General features: G+C 36.1%; 1 long non-coding RNA gene across 1 annotated transcript in view; it reads right to left on the bottom strand.

Annotated features, from left to right (window-relative positions):
* LOC121110658 overlaps nt 1-21469 on the bottom strand; it is a 94694-nt gene that overhangs the window by 14578 nt on the left and 58647 nt on the right. The window contains exons 5-7 of the long non-coding RNA XR_005859605.2: nt 9334-9444; nt 7351-7461; nt 3711-3805 (exon numbers count right to left, since the gene is read on the bottom strand). This is a non-coding gene — a long non-coding RNA (uncharacterized LOC121110658). The remainder of the gene's footprint in view (nt 1-3710; nt 3806-7350; nt 7462-9333; nt 9445-21469) is intronic.

Here is a 21469-nt window from a genome sequence, read left to right as displayed (position 1 = left end):
AAGTTATGGATGCTTTTTCCACTCATCCTGGATCAGTCCTTAAAAGCAGTAGAAATTTTCAGTTTCTTATTTCGATTTGTAACTAGTCATCTATACTTGTGGAAATCCTCAATACATCCAGCAATATAAACTGACACTCCAGGAGATAAAACCAAAATTATTAGTGCCTGGTCTTCACCTAATTAACCATGTCATGGCTTGGCAGGGATAAAGTTAATTTACTTAGCAGAGGCTCATGCCATGACATTTTGGATTTTTGATCAAAATAGTGGTGACAGCACACTGATGTTATAGTTGTTGCTGAGCAGTGCTGTACAGATCCAAGGACTTTTCTGCTGCTTGTGCTGCCCTGCCAGAGAGGGGATGAAGACCACAAGTAGTTGGGAGGGAACACAGACAGGACAGCTGACCCAGACTGGCCATAGGGATGTCCCATACCACATGGCATTGTACTCAACAATAAAAGCTGGGGCAAAGAAGGAGGAGGGGGAACATTTGAAATGTCAGCATTTGTCATTCCAAAAAAACACTGCATGATGGTTCCTGTTCTCTTGGGTGAGGCTGGACATCTGCCTTCCAATGGAAAAGTACAACTGAATTCCTGGCTTTGCTCTGCTTGCGCACACAGCTTTTGCTTTATTTGCTGTGCTGTCTTTATCTCAACCCATAAGTTCTTTATACAGTTATTTTTCCAATTCTCTACTCCATTTCCCATAGAGAGAGCTAGCAAAGAGAATATTCATAAAATCATAGAATGGCCTGGGTTGAAAAGGACCATAATGATCATCTAGTTTCAACCCAATGCTATGTGCAGGATTGCCAACCACTAGACCAAGCAACCCAGAGCCAGAGAGCCCAGAGCCTTGAATACCTCCAGGGATGGGGCATCTACAACCTCCTCAGGCTCCAGTATGTCACTACCCTCTGTGTGAAAAACCTCCTCCTAATACCTAACCTAAACCTCCCCTGTCTTAGTTTAAAACAATCCCCTTTGTCCTAACACCATCCACCCTTGTAATCAGACATACCTCCTCCTGTTTATACTGTTTATATATTGTAAACTCCTGTTTATATATTGTTAACATATATAGCAGAAATGCTAAGTCATGGCCTGAACAAGGGATTGAGCACCTGGTGGGAAGGCAGGGCCACCCCAGGGGAGCTCAGGTGCATGCAGTGTACCTGGGTGACTGGAAGGGATGGAGCCAGGAGCCACCTCTTCCCAAACCTCACTTAAGGGTTGGCAGTGGAGGTAAAGGCATTTCTTGCTGGAGATCCCTGCTCACCTGAGGACTTCCAAAGGTAAATAACTTTTTTTCCTTTATTTCTGTGTCCACAGATTCTGCATGTGGGCTGAGCTTCTATTTTAAGTCATCACAGTCATTACTGACAAGTCCCGTAGCTGTTCCTTTTCTTTACTGTTGCCACAGGACCCAATAATATTACCACCTGATTCCATATCAATCTGCCAATAGATACAGAATACCATGAAGGACAATCATATTTTCATGAAATATTTCCTGAAATTGTGCATCCTGGTGAATGTCCTGTCTTTTTGTATCTCTGTGACACAGGCACATGCCATAACATGCTGTCATGAAGGAATTTCATTAGATTTCATATGGTATCATAAATTCTTAGCTGCAAGGCATCAGAATGGCTGGCAGCCCCAGTTACAGGAATTGCAAGTACAGACGAGCACATGCATCCATATGTGAGCAGACACCGCTGTTGTTCTTGGCTTGCTGGTTATCGCCAATTAGCTAGATACAAAAGTCATGAAGAGTATCCTTAATTTTGGATCAGAATATAACAAGCTACATAGCTTCCCTTACACTGCCTTAATTCACCTCTCTAGAACACCACTGTTTTCCTTCCTTAGAGCTGTTGTATTAATACACTATAGATCAAGATAGCGTTCAAACCCAAGAGATTTGGATAGAGCTGTCCTGCTGATATTGATATTCATGGACCCACAATGTTCAAATTCTCTGCAGAGCCCTGTATGTCAACCAGAACCCTTCCACCTCTATCTATGCACTTCCAAAGTCTATTTCAAAGAAAGAATCAGTAACAAAAGGTTGCTTTATTTTACTACAGAAAGGACCTCTCAAAACTACCTTAAAATTGAAGGTTTATATCAGATATGGCTTAGACGTTGGTCAAACATCAAGCTTTCCCATGGCCATTAATTAAAAGCTCTTTGTCTTCTCTGCTACAGTCCACTGTAATACAAAGACTGGCCCAATTGCTTCTGACCCAGCTGAGAACAATCCTGCAGACCAGTGCTAGTAAAACTGAGTACCAATTGCCTGACTACACTCTTTGCAGAAAACATGCAAAGGATTTGCAAGTCAGCCACAGTCACATCCTGACCTTTTGAAGCAGGCAAAACAAAGTGAGCAGCACTGAAACACACACAAAGCTTCAAGAGCTGTAGGTTTTGGTGGGGAGGAGGGGAAGGATGGCAGGAAGAAAATGTTTTTATATAAGTAGACACCAAAGACAGTCTCTCCTCTGGTGAATCTTGTCTATACTCTCAGGATTAGCCCATCCAGGTAAATATTCAGTGATTTCAGGAATTGCAAATGCAGACATAGTGGATAAAAATGCTGAATGTTACTACACAATCACAGTCTTTGCTGCATTTCTGAGGACTCATCTCAAAAAGCAATAGCGCTTTCTCAAGGAGAATGTTAACTTAGCTTAACAAAGAGGATTGTATTGATTTGGCTAGCAAACAAAGATTCAAACACAAACATTCCTAGAAATAAGGCAGCATTCTCCTGTCCCTTTCTGTCTAAAGGAAGAACATATTATGTGTTTTTCAGCAAGAGAATTTGTGGTACTACATGATGGCACAGGTGTAAAGGATTTCATGTGGCCATGGCAGAGAAGCTTAGTGAATTCCTGCACATTTGGGCAGGGCAGCAAGTGCATAGGAACTGATAAATGAGTTTGTCCTGAGACTGGCAATTGAATGGGATGAAAACCAGCTGAAGGAATATTATACTATGCTATCCTGATTATATAAAATGATATTCTAGGGCTGGTGTTGTTAATCTCACAGCTAAAGCTTCAATTACACACAAAAGCAGTATTTAGCAGTATTAAGACACAGTGGTGGCATACCAAGTCATACAAGCAGAAGGTGCGCTGGCTCGTTATCATGCACCAGCTGGCCTGTCCCTACAGCAGTCGCCACCTTCCAGGCCCCCAGCCACATAATGCAGCAACACAAGGAAAGTCATGCCCTCTGGGGATGAAAGTACTACCCTCTGGGGATATGGGTGAAGGTCCATGCTCTTAATTCTGGAGAACTGTTTTTTGCCACCCAGGAAACACTTAGCAGTGCAGAGCAGGCTCCACACACACAACTTGTTTGTCTCAGGCTCAAGCAGGCTCTTCTCTTCCCTCCCATCAGCAGTCAGATTTGCCATCAGGTGTCCTCCACAGTCTTAAAATATCCTTAGCCAAACATTTACCATAGACTGTGCTTATCAGAATGAAATCCAGTCTAAGCATCTTATGAGCTACTCATCAAGGTAGTTCCTTTTTCATCTCACAGTGATTTCTATATAATCATTGTTATAATCATCTGCTGTTATTTTCAACCAATCACCATTAAACAGTTAATTTTCTTTTCTGTTATGGCAAAATGTTACTGTTCCTTTCAATTCTAGTACCATCATAATAAAGCTGTATTTTACACAGTTATCTCTTTCAGACTTCAGGCATCAAGGGATGGATAAGTAGGCTCCTCCACACATCTTGAGTACTGTGGACAGTCCTGATCACTGCATTTCTGGAAAAAAATGTAATGGAGTTAGAAAGGGACATAGAAGAAATAATTGCTTTACAGAGAGAGGTGAAAAAGTCTAGGATTCTTCCAAATGGAGAGAAAAATAGCAGGTTATGTTTGAGGGTTTGCAAAATCACAAGACTGAATGAATGTGGACAACAAATTTCTATTCAACAAATCCAAAATGGGACCAGAGAGCACTCAGTGAATCCATTCAGTAGTCAAAACAGTTAAAAGAAATATGGCAAGAAGCAGACTTCTTAAATTTGTTGCCTTGGGAGGCAGCAGATCAAAACCAGAAAGGAAAAAAAAAAAAAAAAAAAAAAAAGTAGCAGGTCTATAACCAGGTAAAAAAGTAGCAAAATTGCACCCTCTAATATCCCTACAGATTTATACTTTCTTCAAGATCAAGAACTTCTGAGTTTGTGTAAGTTCTTATCATTCTTATTCTCTTCTTTTATAGAGGGTTTTTATAGGGTTTTCAAAATCTGACTGAGGAAAGCTACGTGTAGATTGGTATGGCCTTGTAGCTGAGGTTGCTTAGAGTAGGAAATTGGATTTGAGAGCTCAGGAGGTCACCTTCAGTCTGAAATACCCTATGAGTTTATGGCTGTAGTAAGCTTAAGAAATCAAGAGTAACAGTGTTGATAGCATTCTAGTTACTGAAAGCATTCAGTAATTTCTTCAACAGAAAGAACACACCATAGGAAAAAGAACAGCTATTTTGAAAGGCAGAAAATGAACATTCTGCAGTTATGTTTAACAAATATTTAAGTTAGTAAAACATATTTTGCACAAGCTTAAACTCCATACACTTCTACTATTACAGTTAAAAGGGGTAGAGGAACACCTGTAACTTTATCCCACAAGAATTTCAAGTGCCTGCCTGGGGGGCAGATCAGCCCACAGAACAGTTTTGTTCTTCGTTTGCAAGGAAAGCAGCTGAGATTTCTTGCTTAACAATAGTTCCATTATTAAAGCTCCAAAATGAGAAACTTGCTTGTCCATGGATCCAAAGGGAATACAAACTGAAAAGCAAGTTTGTCTTTGAAATAAAACTCTCTTTTGCATCTTGTTTAAGCAGGATTCATGAAGGGCTATTTTGTCCCAGCAAAGGGATGAAATAATTATACTTTGCCTCACATTTATCTTTATATTGAAAGGGAAAGTTAAAGCAGCATTTTTTATTTTGTTTATTTGTCATGAGTATTGCCAAGTAAAATATAAAATCCCTATACATTATTTAACTTATGGCCAATCAGTGTTTCTCATTATAGTTAACATGGAAAATCATATGGTGACTGTTAAAATTTAATTACAATGAAGGTGAAATGAACATTACAAAGGCCATTATAATAATAATTTCTCAAGTCAGTTATTACAAGTTTTATTAAAAAATCTGTAAGGAAGACAGGTTAATTTTGTCTGTCTTAGAACTGAAATCTAGTCAAAAGACAGATCTCAGGGGGAAAAAATATCTTAAGGAGGCTATGAAATGAACACTAATTTTATGTTTTAAAAGATATTGGATAATTTATTTTCAGATGTACTGAGATGCATTCATATATTTAGTCACATCGCTGATGAAATATCACTGAAAGCAAACAAGAATGTGCTTTCCTTCCCTATTCTGACAATGTCTTCTGTTATACTGATATATTAAATTTCAAAGGTGCAATTGAAGAAAGTGAAATAAATGCAGAAAATTCACATGAGAAAATACAAGCCATTTTATGTCAGTAGTATGTTTTTCTTCTCAAATTAAGCAACTTGTGCTGCTTCATTTCTCTACATGGCTATGCACAATAATAAGGATAATTTTGAGGGTTGCTCTGAAAGTAATGCCTCTTATTTTGTTATGTTGGCCCACTATATCAAAGGTGGATGTCAGTGGTATGGCAGTAGAGGTCAAACCTTCCCACCAGTATTCTATTACATTTTGTTGCTGTTTGACAGATGGCAGTCTGACTAAAGGGAGTCTGACGTGGGAGTGCATATGGAGCAACAATGTGGAACTAAATTCTTCCACACAGAAAAAAAAAAAAAAAATGGCACCCATTGACATTCATTGATACTGGCTGAATGTTGATGGAGACCAAACAGTGGCTGTGAGCACCGTGAGGTGGTGAGTGGTGCACTTCAGCAACGGAGATAAAAACAGTGGATCAACTCTGCTGGTTCAGAGTTTTACAAGCATGGCATGAAGGCTTCTGCTCATTGGAAGTGAAAATGCATAGCTAGTGGTGGTAACTACACTGCAAAACAAGATTTTGTATCTCATAATTTGCTCTCTCAAGTAGTGTTATTGTGTTCTTTATATCAGTTGTAATTTCCATGGAAATCAATAGGAGGCTTTACTTTCAGACCAAGCCATGTAATTTACTGACATAGACACGAGGTTTGAAAGGCCGAATAACCTGAATCTGTTCAGACTGGGGAAAAAAAGACTGAGAGGGGATCTGATAAATGTTTCTAAAATATCTAACAGGAGGTGGGAGGAAGAGGCCAGGCTCTTCTTGGTGTTGTGCCGTGATAGGTCGAGGAGTAATGGCCTAAAACTTGAACATAGAAAGCTCCATACTAACATGCAGAACAATTTATTTATGTTAAGAGTCTAGTTTTTATTTGACTGGGACCTTCCTGAGCTCACAGCAGAAATTTGGAAAATCTTAAAGTTATGCCAGAAAAATCCAAAGCTGGACCCCTATCTTTCCATGTCCATTTGTGCACTGTCATACATGCATTTGACTTTCTGTTGTCACATTCCGTTTGGGAAATGGCATTCCACACCTACCTTTAAGTAAAATGACAGAAGGTGACATGCATATTATCAACATAAATGGTTTTACTAAACTTAGTGGTTAAGGCATCAGTCAATAGTCATATTGCTGACAAGGACTCAGCAGTACAATTCAATATGGGGAATGAAGGGGAAAAGATTCGATTTTCCCCTTCTCTGCCTTAGTCTTTAAGGAATGCCAGATTTCATCCTAATGCTATGCAACAGCCCACGGTTTACTACAGTCACTTGAAACTTTGTATTATTCACCTACTTTCTGCTAAGCTCAAATATAAATCTAGGTCAAAGCAATAGTGAATGACAGAGAATGAACCTACGGATTGCATCAAATCTGAAATATAATATATCAAGATGTCTCAGAGTTTGAAAACTAGCTACTGTCCTTATATCAATATTTTGATCTAAAAGGCTCGTGATTGAAACACTGACATTAACTATGTTATTTCCACTGGGAATGAGTCTCAAGCTAGTAGGGTAGTGAAAGCTGGCATATTTCCTTTGGTTCTAATGGAATTATGCCAGCTGGCATCAGCTAAAAATTTCATGCCTTATTTTAGATTCCACACTTCATCTGACTTAATTCATAAACAAAGTAAAACCTCATGGGAAGAGAACGTGCCTCTCTACTACACTGTCTCATTACCAACACTTGCAGAAAGTTAAATTTTAGAATTCATGACCTGTTTAATACTTCAGAACGAAACAAAGCTAAAAGAGAAATGTAAAAAAAATAGAATTGCTTTATTACCTGGTCTGTGTGAGTATTCATCATGTTCAGCATCTTCATTTCTCAGTCCAAAACTATAGAAATGAACAGATGGCAAATAAAATTTTTGCAGCATCTTTGAAATACGTACTACTGTTACATTAAAAAAAAAAAAAAAAAAAAGAAAGAAAAAAAAGTATTTCCCAAGGTCACCTATATCATAAAACATTAAAGAGAAATGAAGTAATAACATGAAAACACCTGTAACTAGTAACTACTAAATTAATACTACACTACTCAACAATACTAATACTAAACTACTAAACTAATAACGACACCCATAACTAAACTACTTCTCTTGAAGTACAGAAGCCTAAAATATGCAATTTGCTTTTACTTAATTTCAAATTTCTAGGTCCATTTTGAACTAAATACTTTGCTTAGACTTTAATAGTTTGCTCTGATTTCTGTTGCTTAATTAGGTAGAGAAATCTGGGCTACATTCACACATGCTTTTCTTTCTTTTTTTCCCCCAGTTCTGAATATTCCTGAAGAACTCATTATTATGGAAACCCTTAATATTTGAGACATATCTTAAATCCATATCTAAGAGGGATTTAAATAGCACAGCACTGAAACATCTAATTTTACTTTCTTGTTCCTCTTGACAAAATCTAGACCTCCAAAATTAAATTTAAGTAGTATAACATAAAATTAGAGTGTCAAAGAAATAAAAATCAAAGACTAGAATTGGAAGGCAACCCCACATAAAGTTCCTAAAGTCAGCAGTCAAGACATTGAAAAAGATATTCTGTAGAACATGGGCCAGAGGGAGGGACAAATTTCAGGCTCTGTTCTGAGTGCTGGAAGTAGAACCCACGCATAGACTTGGAAGTCACTCTTCTTGTTTAAGGCCACATCCTGCAAAAATCCAGACTCAGGACACAGAGTTATGCTCATATTCCCTCCCACTCTTCTTTTACCTATACCTTCTCTCCATCCCTTCACCTTCCAGACACACTTAAGAATTCAGGCTACAAAGCAGTAGTCATTTATGTCCACTTCCTCTAAGTTAATGAGATACAGAGCTGGTGCATAATCAAATATGTAGCTGACATAGAGCTATTAATGTAGGATTCCCCAGTGTCCAGTTCACAAGCTGTAAAATACCCCTCATTACACAAAACATGATTCAGCAACTGATCATAGAATAGGCCCTTTAATATAGGAGATCAAAAGCCTCTAAAATGAAAATATGCCAGAGGAAGAAGTCCGCAGTGATTAAGGATACTGCTTATTTCTACATATCTTACAGCAAAATGGAAACAAGATTGTATAGTACACTACAGAAGACTAAAACAATACAACACAATGCAAAATTCCTTCTTGATCCTAAATCTGGCCATAAATTTAATCCAGGGCAAAAGGATGGTTATACTAACTGGCTACAAACTCTAAAGAGTTTTACGGTGTGATAGAGATGACATGCCATCCCTGGTGTCTGCCCTTGCCTTATCCCCAGTGTAGGCCCACTTTTTCAAAAGAGAGCAAGGCAAGCCCTTACTGCAACGTTCATCCCGGCACTTCTCCACAAAGCAAATCACATACCAGAGGAGATATTCTTTCTAGCTGCCACAGAAACCTTTAAAGACAACAGTAATGGAATACAACACAGATATGGAGCAAGAAAGCAATCAAGAAGCATGATCTTATCTTCTTTCAATTACTAGTTGGTACTAAAACACGGGATCTGGAGGAAGTTACTTTCTGCCTACCGAGCTACTTTACAACAAAGAAATAGAAAGGAAAGGAATGAGAAAACGTCAATTGCTCAACGTGCCATTACAGTCAAGAACTGACCACATATCCATCTAAAATGTCATCTCCTCCAAAATAATGTTTGCGGAAATAATCACTACAAGAACAGGCACTTTAGAAAAGGGAGTTCAGGTCTCTAAGGGAGATTCAGAGACATGGTCAAAGGGATAGAGAAATGCACACCAATTCTGGAATTATTTTACTTACAAAGGTGGTAGGAAAAGAGTGTTCTTCTTGTCATGTATGCCAGTCACGGTAAAATCATATGCACTGGGAACTTCTAATCTCCATTTTTACCATCAGAAGTCAGTTTAAGACCTAGAAGCATAAGAAGAAAAGAAAAAAACTGTAAACTATCTTAGATTAATCAAGAAAATACTGGACTAGAAAGACCAGTAGTCTAAACCAATTTGGCATTTCCTAAGACATAAAGGAAATAAGAATTATCCAGAGTGACATTGCACAAGCTTTTTTGGTGAGAAATAAATCATAAAATCATAGAATCATAGAATCATGGAATGGTTTAGTTTGAAAGAGACCTCAGGTTCCAATCCTCCTGCCATAGGCAGGGTCGCCATCTGCTAAATCATGTATTAGATCAGATTGCCCAGGTTTCCATCCAACCTAGCATTAAACACCTCCGGGACGGGGCATCCACAGCCTCTCTAGGCAATCTCTTCCAGCAGCTCACCACTCAGTAAAAAAAATATTCCCCTTGACATCTAATCTAAATCTCCCTTCCTTTAGTTTAAAATCATTGCTCCTTGTCCTATCACTATCCACTCATGTAAAAAGTTGATTTCTCCCTTTTAATACTGGAAGGCCATAATGAGGCCTCCGCAAAGACTTCTCTTTCCCAGGCTGAACAAGTCCAGTTCCTTCATCTCGCCTTCATAGGAGAGATGCTCTCACCCTTGGATCACCTTTGTGGCCCTCCTCTGGACCCTCTGCAAAAGCTCCACATCTCTCCTGTGTTGGAGGCCTCAGACTTGGAAACAGTACTCCTGCTGGGACCTCACAAGGGCAGAGTAGAAGGAGACAATCACCTTTCTTGCACTGCTGGCCACCTCTCTTTTGGTGGAACCCAGGATACCATTGGCCTTCCAGGCTGCAAGCACACACTGCTGGCTCATGTTCAGTTTTTCATCAACCAAGTCCTTCTCAGCAAGGCTACTCTCAGTGAAGTCTTCTCCCAGTTTGTATACATATCTGGGATTACCTTGACCCAAGTGCCAAACTTTGCACTCGGCTTTGTTGAAGTTCATTAGGTTCACAAAGGCCCACCTTTCGAGTTTATCAAGGTCCATTTGGATGGCATCCCTTCTTTGTGCTTCATTAATTGCACTGCTCAGCTTGGTGTCATCAGCAAAGTTACTGAGGATGCACTCAATCCCATCATCTATGTCACTGATAAAAATATTAAAGAGTACTGGTTTCAAGATGGACCCCTGGGAGACACCTCTTGTTACCAGCTTCCACCTTGTACTAGAGCCACTGACCACAACCTTTGGGTGAAACCTTCCAACCAATTCCTTGTCCACCAAATAGTCCACCATTCAAATCCACATCTCTCCAATTTAGAGATAAGGATGTGGTGGGTGACCATGTCAAAGGCTTTGCAGAAGTTCATGTAAATGACATCAATTGCCTTCCCTTTATTCAACAACACCATCAGTCTGGCATAAAAGGCCACCAGATTGGTCGAGCACAACATTCCCTTGGTGAAGCCATCAATAACAACATTATTTTCCAAGCAACTCTACTACTTAAAGATCCAAGTAATCTGTTATTTTATGTACTTTTCTTCTTCTCTTTTCTGTTATATCCTTTTTATTTCATTTGAGATCATTCTCCTATCACATGCTTTATCTTCACTTTACCTCTACTTTGATACAAACTTTATCCCAAACCAGCTTGCTGCATGGTTAGGTAAATTATAATGCATGGTGCACACTTTATTGCACATGCTCATCTATGCATTGCAGATATTGGGCACTTCACTGTTTTAATGGCTGTGTAGCTATTGAAGGAAAAAACAAAGAGGTGTCTATGAATAAGAAAAGAAAACATTTATAGTTTCACTTCTAACAGTAATATCCTAATAAATACGAGGAATAGAAGAATAAAGAGCCATGAATTCCATAGTCATGTGTTGATATAACAGTACGTTTGTGATAAACAAGGCTAACCAGACTGTTGAAAACAATATATTTTTTTTTATGCTTCGCAATTACACAATTTTATACACTGATTCATTTTAATAAAATGTAAATATAAAGTCTTATTTTTCCACTTCCTATAATATTACTAGAGTATTTCTTATATGTTCAATATAAACCTTTATCATTAAACAGTTCTTCATCAATATATCTGATTTCCTTTATGAATTTTATTTCATTTGGATGTACGTGTTTTGCATATGTATTTCAAAATTGGTTTTGCTATTAAAAAAATAAGATAAAACAAGCACAATTGCGCCAAATTTCCTAGCATTGTTCAAATCTACTTGTATTGTTCTTCAGTCACTTCAAAGCATATAGTAGCATCATTTCCTTAGGCTGACTAGAAATTTCAGAAACCATTCAAAGACTGTCTGCAAGGAACTGCAAAATCAAATGGACTGTGGCACAAGGCACTATGTGGTCACCATATATTCCAATTACAGTATATTCTTCCTGAATTACAATGTATTTCTTAAATGACAGGAGCAAATGCTCATAGATAGTGAGATGTCATGCAATCAAAATTTTTCTTACATTTAAATTTAAGCAGATACACCCTTGACTTTATATCATGCTGCTTATCTGACTGTTCAGTAACATGGCCTGAGAGACTGTATTTCTTGATGGACTATTATAAACCTTTGATTTTATAAACATAAATACATGACATTTAATGGCCTCTTTTCAGTGTTTCATGGGTTTTGATTTCTTTTGTTTTGTTGTTGTTTTTAATAGAAGAAAATTGTCTCATAGTCCTTTTAAGTAATTTGAAATAGAGGTATTTTCTCAATTTGTCCCCTCTCATTTACAAATTTTAAAAATGGTAATAACATTTACAGAATGTATTAATGTATTAATAAACATTAAAATATTAAAAGAGACATTTTAAAGGGCTTAATTTTGAAAATTTTATGCATAATATTTGCTATTCTTTAAAAAATTAAATATGGAAAAATCATATTCAGATAGGTTTTTTTACTAATGTGTTTAAGTGTTTTTCTACTGACGCAGTAAGATTCCTGCATTGTGCTCACTGAATTTGTCTGGAACACCACCATGCATAATCTCTGGATAAGCATGTGATCTTCAAAGTGATCTTCAGAATTAATTTGGTCACTCTGACAGATGAGAGTTACAGAGTGGTGAAATGATGAGAGCATCTGCTGACTCAAAGAAGCTGTAAATGAGTTCATATTGGACTGACAAAAAAATTCTTGATCTTATCTTAATCTGTGACAAAATTTTCACTTACAGCAAGGAGACCAAATAGTCTTAATTGGAATTACACACTACGTAGAGTGGAATATAAGGTTTATATAAACATAGCTTACTCTAAATTTTGTTTAAACTCTGTTGAAAATTACTTCAAAGACCTCTTGCTAAAGAGCTCTACCTTCCCAAGGCACTTTTTTCACAGGTCATCTTTTTTTCTGGGTGTGGTTAAATAGTATTTCTTTAAATAACATTTAATATTAATTACAATATTATAATATTTCTGTTAAGTAGCATTCCTGTCAGTGAGTTGTAACACACAGTGCTAGGGCCCCAACACCACATTCAAAGAGAACAGTTTCCCACTGATGAAGTGGCTAAGAGTTTCTCAACATCTGCAGGGAAAAAGGAGCATTTCTGCCACCCCAGAAGGCTCAAAGGACTTTTGAATTGTGCAAAAGCTTCTGATCACCACTGCCACATAGACAGAGAAGAGCTATAGTACTGACAGAGAAATAAGTACTACAGGAGGGAAGAATGAGGCTTTCAGCCTGCCAAATAAGAAGTTCAAGGTTGGATATGATTGCCCTCTACAGACATATCATGGAGTAAAGCATCAGAAACAGAGCGATGTTATATCATATTAAGGGCAATGTGGTACAAGAACAAATGAGTATAAGTTGGGCATGAAGAATTGAAATTGTTCTGGAAATTCAAAGCAAGTGTCTTGTTACAGTTTACCACTCTGAAATACTGGGAAGCCTAAATGTCAAGCTGCTTTTAAGGTAGCACTATTGATAGTATAGGTAAAGCTAAATCGAGAAAAGATATTGCATGGTGCAATTTCTTGCAATAATAATAATAAAAAGCTGCACCTAGCTAACCAAGATGTGAGTAGAATTATCTGATATTTCATTGTTTGCCTCATAAACCAAATTATTAAAGTTGACAGTTCAGGCACCTTTAAGGTTAAGTTGATCATCCAGTACTCACACCTGTGGTACGGTTCATTTGTCAGTATTCCTATTCCCATGTGCACCATCTCCACCTTATCTAGCAGCACAAGGGGGATTCATATTAGAATTCTGCTCTTTATAACTGCCAAATAATAAAAGAAATTACCTGTACATTATTCTATGATTATAAAAGCCTATGAAGGTTAAAAAAATTCTGAAAAAGTAGCACTAGATCACTCATTTTTTACAAGTAAGTGATTTTTATTTTCCTTGCTGAGATTTCTTGTGAGAATAAAATGCAGGCTTTCACCATCTTTGACTGAAATGCTGTACAGATTTGGAGACTTGAGGAATTAGATTTAAAATAGATTTTGTTAAAGAAAGTTAGTTTGATGTTTGTTTTTGTAAGTCTATCACTCCAAACCTTTCTTTCTAATGTTATCTATGATAGAATTTTCCTTTTTTCAACTTTTAATGGATTTAATGTATTTTTTGCCTGAATAAACTTTTTTTTTCAACGGAGTATGTAGTAATTGTATTTTGTCTTATTTATATATGCTTACTATACAAGAATAGTACAAGCAATACACTCCAGTGTATATTTTTGTATGAATGTTTAATCTCTTTCTGAAAACTACTTTGATTCATTAGGAATTAAGTAAATAAATTTCACAGAAATGCAGGAGTTCTAGAGGCAGTACTCTAAAGCTGAAAAAGATTTTCTTGAGAATTAAGTTTTTTTTTTTTTTTCCATTGAGTATGCTATAAAAAAATATAATTAACTGCAATAGTTCAAACAACGTCCTGTGAAATGTACGATTTTTCACAAATTCCCTAGGACATTTCTGCAAATGTCACTGCAAAGCAGTATAGTAAAATAATTATTATTCAATGATTACAGTTTGGTTCCATTGCAATTTGATTGCACTTTATAATAAACATTCACTTTGTCATAACACTAACTTTATTCACCATTTTAGATGCATGACATATTTTGATTGTGGTGTATTGCCAGTGTTTAAAGAACTACACAGATTTGGTGGTCAGTCATTCCCCATTTTGGTCAGCTGACCATATTAAAAATATATATATATGAAAAAAAGCTTCTGGAAAATAAAAAATCAAATCTGTGGACCAAATCTAGAAAGAGAGAAGTTTGTAATAATATATTAAAATCTTCAAAAAACTGAGATTCATTATATTTGTTACACAGTTTGAATGACCTTTTTGAAATTCATAATGTAGCTCTGAAACTAGCATTCACTGGCAGTGAGACAAACTTGCTGACAAACTGGAGCACTAAAAGCAGTAGGTGTCACTTTTTTAATTGTCTAGGTAGCACAATGTAAAAAGAAAAGCTTTGTTTTTTTCCAGCAAGTTTGAAATATATGACAGTCCCTGTATAATATATACATGTAAGCTGACATACTTTTATTAGAACATCACGTATGCCATTTGAATCCATTCATTAATAAGAATTACTGATTTTACAGTAGACTTTTGATGTACCACCCAATTTGATCTTTTGCTTTGCTTGGTTTGGGGGAGAATATGGGTTGAAATTAATATACCTGTTAAAAAACACTTGTCCTCAAAGCTGTTGCTTCTGTAAATACATGTAAAAGGGAGATTTTAGATTTTAAGCTAGTGGCAATATTGCCATTGACTTAAGCAAGGACCAGAGAAAGCTCTATCATTGACAACACTCTTTCAAGAGGAGAAAAATACTGAAAATCCATAGAATATTGACTGAATGTATAATGATAAAGGCAAATTCATCATTTGATGAACAACAACAACAACAAAAAAGCTTAAAAAGCTTCACCATTTCATATGGATTAATTTTCCACTAATATCTCCAACCAATCTTTATGCAGTAGACAATGGAACTCAATATCATCATCTCAGTATCCTATTTTGGATAGGATATCCATTTGGATAGGATAAACCCATGGCATTAAAATTTCAAACTCACAAATTTCTTAAATCCCCTCAATTCTCTAGTGATGCAGGTTTTCATACTGAAAAAGCTAAGTATCATTAGTACTTATCAACAGTAGTTACAAACTAGATTTCACTTTTCAAGAGTGTTGATAACTTTGTATCAAACCATCTGTAACAGTCAGATGTACTATCTCAGAAGACATTATGGAGAGAATGCACTAAAAGAAAAAAAATGGAAAAAAGAAAAAGAAAAGAAGCAATGGCAAGAACAGTAAGGATTATAGAAATTCAAAATATTCACTTGTATAAAGAATATATTCAAATCATAGAATCTGATGAAAAGGAGGATTGTGAAAGCATGTGGGAATAATACAGCAAACATTAATCTCTGCAGATACAAGTCTGTGTAGTTCGCTTGGTAATAAGTTTTATTACCATTGGTCTGTGAAAAATATCTTTTTTTTTTTTTTTCCAAGACTGAAAAATAAGTCAGAGTAGACAGCTGATAACTAAAATAGAAATAAAAGGGAAGTTATTTTGCACTGACTAAGAATCCTGTTTCCTGATTAGTCTATTGAGATATTTTGGAATGAAAAGTCTTTTCAATCTTGTGTAATTAACAAAGTCAAAGGGATACTTTCCATCAGCTGTCCAGAATGCATGTCTGAATATTTCTCCCACTTCTTCATCTGAAAGCTAATGAAGCAAATGCTCCAGTTTTTGTTTCTGGATTTTTTTTTAATTATTTTTTATTATTATCATTATTTTTGTATTAACAACCAGTATCGCATCAGGAGAAAAAAAATTCTAAGTAGTAGCAGTATTCTTCCTGTCTTGAGAGGGAAGAGGACATAGTCCCAGTACTCCTCTGACTTCACCAGTGTCACATCTCTTTCAGTTGAGAATTAAGCTGCAAGTTTCTCACATTGCCCAAGCATTTTCTCTCCCATTGATCACCTGCTCCTTCTACACAAAAGATTCTGGTCAAATTGCTGAAAGAACTGTAAAAAAAGGGGAAAAAAAAACCTAAAAAAAATAAAAATAAAAATAAAAATAAAAAAAATAAAAGAGGATTTAAAAGATCTGTTCCCTCCTTTTGAAATTTTGGAAAAATTTATAACATTTATTTTGCATTAGCTAGAAATCACTTTCCCCATTTTATCTAACCCATGAAAGTGATGTTATATATTCATATACACATATCATTTCACAGGAATCTCAAAGGACTTACAAACTGAATGTATGCCATACAAAAATCTTTGCAGACACCCATGAATTACACGGTTAGTTCTAGGGTGAACCACAGGGGCTACAGTGGTTTATAACAGAAGTTTAAGATTGCATCCCTTTGGAACTGCAAGTAAAATTAGTCAAGGAGAAAGTAATTACCCAAACAGGAATTTGAATGGAGTGCTAACAACTCTATTCTTGCAGCACAATGCTAACATCCTTCTTATTATGTCACTGAAAATAACCTCTCTAACTCGGAGTCCTTTACTACTGAGCCATAGATTCAGAATCTGCTCAAATTATAATGTTAAAAAAATAATAATGATAATAACAATAATAATAATAATAATAAAACACAAGAAAACCTATCATTTGATTTTCTTTCTGGTCTTACTAGGAAGAAACTGGTCCTTTTTTTTGATCACATTTATTTGTTCAGAAAACCAGCTTGCTTGATGACTGAAAAACTACAGCTCAAAGTGAATTTGCCAGTGGTTAAGACATGTTAGATGCATTTCAGCAGTTGAACCCAGTCCTCTGTGGTGACACTAACATTATTTTCTTTGTCTTCAGAACAATCACAGGAGCAAACATTCTCTGTACAGGAGAAAATGCATGACTTTTGTGTCTGTACTGTCTTTCAGTGCTGCTACACTGCACACATAAAATCCAGGATCAGATGAAAGGCTGGGGGGTCTTAATCTTCACACCCACCATCAAATTAGTACTCTGATAGATGTGCCCAATATGACAAAGTAGAGAACAGGACAATTAGCTACTTGATAGCCCAGTTGGAAAAAATGTTCTGTCTGAGCACTGCAAACTCTCTGTGCTCTTTATAAATTTCCATATTTTTGATGTGTAAGGAATTATTTATGATTTTGCTACATACACTGACTGTAATTTAAATGACATCAAATTTCCATAAAATAAATCATAAGCATTTTATTTCAGTTCTTCCTTCAAGTGAACTACTAAACACTCTTCTCATCCAGAAGCAGTCTTGCTAATGGGTACTATATCAGAATTTTCACTAAATGTCAAAATCACAAAAGTTTTGTTCTTTCACTAAGAAAGCCATGATTGTACTTAAATTTGAAATTAACAGAATCTTTAAATATTACCAATAATTATACTGAAAAACCCTTGTTATTTTTTGGCAATAAACGAGAGCAGAGAATATCCTGACTTGCTTTTTCAGTTCCTTTTTATAGTTATTCTAATTTAAGTAGATATATATCCACTGCAATTATCCTATAGGTTATAAGAAATGCTGAAAGGAAATTACAGCCTAAATACAGACAGTATATGTGATTCAGAAACAGAGCTTCCAAGGAATATCAGATAACCAGAGCTTCTATATCACGCCATTGAAACAAAGAAAAGCAATATTTATTCCCACATCCCTTCATAGGAGGCAAAGATAAGTACATCTATATCCTATTATTTGTAGCATTTCAGAACAGCTAGAAAAGAGGCCAGAAATAAGAGTTTGTCAATTTCCTCATTAACCAAAAGCAAAAGGCAGACATTCCCAGGGTGGCAATACATATCAGAAGGAAACATACTGATAGTGGTCAACAGAAATTCTCTACTCAGCTACTCATCCCATCTCCTGATGGGATTTCCTCACAATGGAGAAGCTGCTACTGTCTGCTCCTCTCCTTCAGTTAGTGGGATGTAGGATTCCACAGATACTTCTGTCTTTGTTCTGCCGGGTTGTACGCTTTGAAGTTGCTCCCAAAGGAGCAATGCACTCAGAGATTCGCCTCTCCTGCTAAATTTTTAGGCCATATTAGAGCAGAAGAATGTAAGCACAGAATAGAAGAAAGAGTGTTATGAGTTATTATAGAATTATAATAGTTGTTTCTGCTCCTGCCTGACACTCAGCATTTCAATATTATTCATTTTTTCTGTACAAGCTTTAGGATCTATTAAAGCAGTTTAAAAAAAATCTAATCTCTACCTCCCTCTGCCATTGTCCTTCAAGATTTTTACACATTTGCCCGTCATCACATTAAAATAATCTGTTAACTTAATTAGTTGTGTTTCAAATACTTTTCTTGCTACTTTTTCTCTGCCTTGACAATCTTCTAAAAGCATAAGGCAAATTTTTAACATAGTTCTCATTGAGTTATCTAGATCTATCTGTGCCTATGAGAGGGGGCAGCAGGCCCGTAGGCCTCTCCAGCCCAAAAATGGTAAGGGAAAAGGGGAAGGATAGGGAGATGGAATCTGGTCCCAAAGACAGAACAGCAGCAATCATCTAAGGAGGAAACTTAATTTTACAAAATATGATATAGGAATGCAGGATAACACAATATAATACAATATAATACAATATAATTTGAATTGAGGTAGATAAATAAAATGAGAGTGTCCGGAAATGAAGGCCTTACATTGAACTGAAGGCGCACGGCTGGGGAGCACACCCACACACTGCCAGGCAGTGAGAAAGAGGGAGAGAGATCCCGTGGCTTCCTCCTGTGACTTATCATCCTCTCTGAACATGAAGTCCTCTGGGATATGTAGTTCTTTTTTCTCTTCTGAGAACCAGGTATCTGGAAAGTTGTCAGTCCACGGAACTGGAGTATTAACTCTTTAATTCCCCATGTTTTACATAATGTTATGTTGTGGAATACTGATAATGAAATTATAAAACCATGACAATAGTGTATGTAAAATCTAATCAGCCCATCAAGGAAAGCTTAAATTATTTTAGGATGTAGTATAAGACTGTCTGAGTAAAAAAGCTTTTGACCTACTTCACCTAATTGTTGCTGCTGAAATCAGATGTGAAATTCCCACTGAATTCTTTGGGAATAGAACTAGCCAAATACTAAGTAGTTTTAACAGGTTAATTACAACTGTACTTTTCATCCTGTATTTTTCATTTGTTTTACTCAAGCTGCTTTCCTGCCCTTTCTTTTCCTTAGGTTGATTTATGTTGTTCAACTTACGTCAGTTTAATGCTATTTCACTTGGACTACTTTTAAGTAAACTTCAGTATTCATCTACATTTAAGTTGATATTTATATGTTAAACATCAATACATCACTGTACACAATGAGGAATTTATTTTAAAGCTAACTTCAGCATCTTGGCTGTTCTCTCATCTCCTTACTTAAAATGAAAATTAGAGTAATTAACAAGCAACACTTATATGGAATTTACTTGTGACTGGCAGGTAAACTTATATAAAATTGAATCCATCAGTTCTGTTCCCTAGGATTAGCTCATCACTGAATACACATTCTGCAGGTGAAACAGCTCAATTCTAATTTAAAACATTTTTCTGTTAAATAGAATATGCTAAATAATTCTAACTAATTGAAAAGTAAGAAGATGAGCCCTCAAGTACGTATACATGCCAGAATGTACATACATACATACATACAAATATATATATAGCAGGAAGCAGCACAGTTCTGAATGGAAAAGGCATAAAGTGAGTTGAAGAAAACAGAAAAACAGGAAAAGATATATATATATATATACACACACACGTACTCTCAATTTGAGACTGCCGTGATATAAATCTCAATTTAGAACACCTCAACCAATTTCACTGTTTTAATTTCAGGTTCAAATTTTCCAAAATGCCTAAACTTTCACAGTTTGAGTTTGATTTCATAAATGCAAATGAAAATGTTAGAAAATGTTAGGCTGAATGCAAGGAAAGTCGTTTTTCTTTACAATTACAGTAAGAGCCTCATAAGTGCAGTATACTAATTTTCACTTTATTATACAACTGCAGTTACAGAAAGTACTTTACAATCAGAATAACAGTAATTTGGATGTGAATTTATGCAACAGCACAATTGCAACTACAAGACCTTTTCCATTTAGTATGAATGTACTCTAAATAGTCTTAATTTTTGAGTCACAACTAGAAGAGCTATTTTTTAAATACTATTTCCTAACCAAAACCCTGCAGCTACAAATCCCCTTTTTTATCTAACATATTGCCTCTGAAATTAAAGATTTAAGTGAATGGTTACTATGTTCTGTCAACTCCTGTTCACAGTAAACATAATCAAGGCACAGTGTGAGATTGATCACCCTTGATTTCAGATCCAGAAAATAGAGTTCTGTAGCTCACAAAAGAATTGGTCCTTGTCAGAAGTAACCCTAACATTTTTATGTGGATCTACTGGAGGAAATAAGAGTATTCCATAGACAAGGAATTTCTGGAATAAGTGTAAGATTTGAGATGAGTTAGGAAAAATGATTGTCTGAGGAATACTCAAGTGAGACATTGTAAGATATGTTCGAGTGAAATCCATGGGAACAGAGTGAAAATGAGATGACTGTTCTAAGTAAAACTTAGATTGGAGTGACTCTACAGAAATGTAGTAGACAATGGTAGGGTTTTTTTTAGATTATTACCAGATTTATATTTGTTGTCCTTACTAAAATAGTGAAGAAAAAAAAAAATCTTGAATGTTGGAGAGGTTTTTAAAAGTATGAAGCTTTTGAGAACCGCACTAAATCCTCTCACAAGTTGCCTTTTGATTTTCCATTTTAAATTTATTCTTTTTCAAATCTTGATGAAACTTTAAATACCTAATTTTCGAACATGAAGCTAATGCTGTGCAAGAAAGAAACCAATACAACTGAGGCTGAAGGACTCTTTGGTAAGTCAGCTCAAAGAAAGAGGTAAATGGCAGGAAATAAGGATACACAACCACACAGAAGAGAGGCATTCAAAGTCTTCTAAATAGGTTGATATAAGTGGCGCATGCTTTTTCATTGACCTTCTCCAAAGGGTGTAAATGG

This window comes from Gallus gallus, chromosome 4 (genome assembly GCF_016699485.2).
Source record: "Gallus gallus isolate bGalGal1 chromosome 4, bGalGal1.mat.broiler.GRCg7b, whole genome shotgun sequence".
Classification (NCBI taxonomy): domain Eukaryota; kingdom Metazoa; phylum Chordata; class Aves; order Galliformes; family Phasianidae; genus Gallus; species Gallus gallus.
This window is presented reverse-complemented; position numbering and strand designations above follow the sequence as displayed.